General features: G+C 46.4%; 1 non-coding gene across 1 annotated transcript in view; it reads right to left on the reverse strand.

Moving 5' to 3' along the window:
• LOC137271532 (small subunit ribosomal RNA) overlaps positions 1-126 on the reverse strand; it is a 1,859-nt gene extending 1,733 nt beyond the window's left edge. The window contains exon 1 of the ribosomal RNA XR_010956054.1: positions 1-126. This exon is cut by the window's left edge and continues 1,733 nt beyond it. This is a non-coding gene — a ribosomal RNA (small subunit ribosomal RNA).
• Between the last annotated feature and the right edge of the window lie 4,390 nt (positions 127-4,516).

Here is a 4,516-nt window from a genome sequence, read left to right on the forward strand (position 1 = left end):
TCATCTAAGGAACCATAACTGATCTAATGAGCCATTCGCAGTTTCACTGTGCTAGAGTTTGTACTTAGACATGCATGGCTTAATCTTTGAGACAAGCATATGATTACTGGCAGGATCAACCAGATAGGCCCGAGTCTTCGCAGACAAGAGACCGGGACGTCCGAACCGCCGGCGAGGAGAACTCCGGAACACACGAGCGAGTCCCGTAAAAAGCTCAACCCGACCGAGGCGGCCAGCCGTCCCTGCCACAATCCCCTCCACCGAGAGCGTTCTCGGGGCGGAAAAGCGACAGATTCTCACAAAGCCCGACCCGAAACGATAGAGCGGGGTGACGCCACGGGCTACTTTGACGTCGGCGGTTTGATTCTCGTACCGAGCGCAGACGAACCCCGGATGCCGGGGTCTGCCTTCCTCACGACAATCAGATTGCTTATACAAGCAGTTGGTAGCAAAGACGAGCGAGTGTGCGACCCGATCGCCTAGCTGCAACTTCGACAGTTGCATTCTCAACCTCTCTCAGTCTACCACGAGCCGTTTTCTGACTCCCTGCGACGAGGACGTCCCTTCCTAACGATAAGGCAGGGCCACCCCGGGAAACGAGAGCGACGTGTGCCGACCGTTCCCTTTCGTCATGGGAGCACTGGTCGCCAGTAAGCGAAGGGGGTCTTGCGAACGTTGCTGCGTGTCAGATGATTTGCCACGGAGACGAGGATCGAGACCCACCGTACTACCGAGGAGCAGCGCACGATACACGGAGAGTCAAGGGCGAGGCACCTGCAACTGAACCGAGATCACGCGCAAATATCTAACCACACGAGCAGCGTTCATGCGTCGTAGTATCCCCGAGGAGAAACCCGCCCGCATTCCGGATTACCGACACCCGGCGCACCGCGCCAGTCCCACCGAGAGCTGCCGTACAACACGAGCCGTTGCACTGCAGGCGGGACTGGCCTCCTTCACAATATCTGCCAACCCCGCCAATACGTTGGATAGTTAGCCTGTCACGCGGCCGACCCTCGTGTTCTAAAAAGTTAATATTTCTAAACCTATTCGGCCGATTCTCACGAAATTTTGCATGTATCTTCGTTATACTTTGTATTTTCCTCAGATATAATCAGCTTTGCGATAGACCCATTATATCTGGAGTTATGGCTTGGAAAAGAGGAAAAACCGTTTTTTTTCACACGAAACGAGACAATAAAAACGTTATATTTCCTACGGTATGGGACCGAACCCAATGAAACCTCACACACGGGTGCATCTCGTCTGTGTACCACTTTTGACAACCATTTACCATCATTTTGATACTCCTCTATGAAGCAGTACTCCATCTTTCAATAAAAATTATTCACTCCCAAGGCATCACACTCATTAATACGACACATATGTGTAAATATGCAACCGATACGTGATATATCCTCCAGTTACACATACAACCTGCATTACTGTAGCTCTTCCAACATACATCTCACATAAAAACACCATCAGAGGGTCCACAGCAACCCGTACATGTATCCTCCTATCAGGGAAGTTCGGTCTCTGGTCACATTCTGGAGTAGTAATACTGTTTGGGCGATGAACAGTGGTGACATGTACATAAATGCCAGTACCGACTGTTCGGCTGTACAAGTAACAGTCAAGAATACACATGATAAATGTTTCTGACAGTTAAAAATACCGCTCCTTCACACAATAATATAAACATAAGAGCACGCATTCGCCTTCTTATGTCTACATCGTATCACACATAGATACATGAAATCTTTTCATATGTGACCTGTCTAGAGTTAGGATCGGGTATCTTATTCAAAAGGCTTACATGAAACATCCAGACTGATGTGGTCATATAGTCCGAAAGAGTTTCTTGTGGTAACAATTACACTGAGCTGAAATCACTTTAACCAGAGTTCACTGTACGTTTATAGGCCCCCTAAGCAGTCCATTAAGCACATAACTTCAATGGTTGTGTGCAAAGCAGCGAACGAGAGGTTAAAAACATATAAAACAGAAACAAAATACATCTTGAGTAAACAATGCAAACTTTCACCTCATAAAAGGTACGACAAATTCAACATACACATTTCCCAAATAAGCAATGAACTACATCAAATATATTTTCTCGTAGCTCGTTTCGGCATAGCAGCAACATAAATAGAAAAAATAACTCACATCTGTCTTCTGCCACATCCCAACGTGTTCCTCCCAATATGGAGGCATTGTGACTGACAAGATCCATGTGCTTCCGATCATGTGATCAGATTGCCAGGATGTGAATTCTTATCCATTCGCAAAAGTTTATACGGCAACCTGGCTTCGAACCTGCAACCTGTCTGTTTGAATATAACTGATTCCAGTGAATAAACCTTCGCACCACACGCACTTGCACAGATATGTTGACAATTTTCAAATTAAAAAACAATTACTTTAAATAACGGTCAAAGCAAAAAGTTTGTGTTCTCCACTTACATACTTACATCTCATATCTTTGATTAGACAGAAGTAACCGACATAAACTCAACAACGAACCCACTTCAAATAGCTCCTCATATGTATACATATTGCCGTTATTGTCATATATCACAGAGAGAGAGAGAGTGAGTGAGTGAGTGAGTGAGTGAGTGAGTGAGTGAGTGAGAAAAAAGACACGGACAGAGGCTAAGACACAGGCAGAATGAGTGTTAATGGGTTGTTCTCATTAAGTACACCTATACTGATAAATGATAAAGCAACACAGCTGTCACAGTAACGATATGTATTACATCCATCACTCCCATACTTCACTTCTACACCACCTAAACAGGCATTCAGTATTGTTGAGTGCATGAAACTGCACAAACGGCAACAAGACTTTTTCTTTTTTAAACAACTTCAACAGGCACTTTTTGTTACCTGCCCCACATGGTGCACTCACATCCATACCATAAGACAGCATACCGGTTAAAAATGTATGCGCACGATATCACGCAATTCTCAAGGTAAAGGTAATTGTAACTCTAACAACTATCCTAACCCACCTACCTTCCTATAGCTCCAACCTCTAGTAACTAAACTCTAGCTCCACTTCTACGTGCTACATTTACTTCATGTTTGATTCTTCCAATCTGTAAACTTCACGTTTTTCAGCTCTTGGAATTAAAGACAATATTTCTACCGTTCATTTCATAAAAAAAACTCTAAGTGATACATGTCTATTCCTCAAGTGTAATGTGGTTACCAGTGAAGTTTCCCCGCGTTTAGTGACTCTTACACTTACCCACAGACGCCGACTATGACCGGCCGTAGGCTCTCTAGCATTAGTTCACTTGCCTCTGTGTTAAAGTCTCGCCTATGTGTTAAAGTCTTACATTTTGGACGCCATGAATTAAAGACAATGTTTTTCAGGTGGACTTTGAAAAAAAAAATATATCGGTGCCAGGGGCGAGTCGCACACTTTGACGTACTGAGACACGGTTAGCTTCAACAGCTATCCCCGCAACTTTACAGTGAACGTGTCCGTCTCTTAGACCTTACTGCTCAGGCTTCCTTCCGTGAGGAGGAATCGAGCGCAGCATCGGTTGCGAACAAATCCACGGGTCACAGGATAAGTCTCAATAGATCGCAGTGTGGTGGCTGCTCTACTACGCACAACACCCAGACCGAAAAACGGGTCGTCTACCAGCGATTTCACGCCCGCACCTTGCTTCTGAAGAGTTATCTCTTCGACCAGCCAGCCGGCGATAACGGCATGGCATTACGGTCGTCTGCCGTGGCTTAACACTCGCGCTTACGCGCTTATAATCAGCCTCAACAACGCGCGAGCGCAAGATATCGTCGCGACTCTGGACGGGATTCTGACTTAGAGGCGTTCAGTCATAAGCCCGCAGAGGGTAGCTTCGCACCATTGGCACCTCCACCAAGCACATGGACCAACTGTCTGAACCTGCGGTTCCTCTCGTACTGAGCAGGATTACCATTGCAACGACCAATAAACGTCATCGGTAGGGTAAAACTAACCTGTCTCACGACGGTCTAAACCCAGCTCACGTTCCCTATTAGTGGGTGAACAATCCAACGCTTGGCGAATTCTGCTTCGCAATGATAGGAAGAGCCGACATCGAAGGATCAAAAAGCAACGTCGCTATGAACGCTTGGCTGCCACAAGCCAGTTATCCCTGTGGTAACTTTTCTGACACCTCTTGCTTAAAACTCGTAAAGTGCGACAATAAATGCCATATTGTCTCAAAAGGATCGTTAGGCCACGCTTTCACGGTCTGTAATCGTACTGAAAATCAAAATCAAGCGAGCTTTTGCCCTTATGCTCTACGTGAGGTTTCCGTCCTCACTGAGCTCGCCTTAGGACACCTGCGTTACCATTTGACAGATGTACCGCCCCAGTCAAACTTCCCGCCAGGCACTGTCTTCAGAGCGGGTCGCCCAGCCGCCGAGGCGGCCAGACTTAAAGCCAGAAACTGGGCCCGCGAAGGCCCCGTCTCCCGCTTCACTGAATAAGTAAAGAAACGATGAAAGTAGTGGTATT

The sequence above is a fragment of the Haliotis asinina genome, unplaced genomic scaffold (genome assembly GCF_037392515.1).
Source record: "Haliotis asinina isolate JCU_RB_2024 unplaced genomic scaffold, JCU_Hal_asi_v2 scaffold_149, whole genome shotgun sequence".
In the NCBI taxonomy this organism is placed as follows: Eukaryota; Metazoa; Mollusca; class Gastropoda; order Lepetellida; family Haliotidae; genus Haliotis; species Haliotis asinina.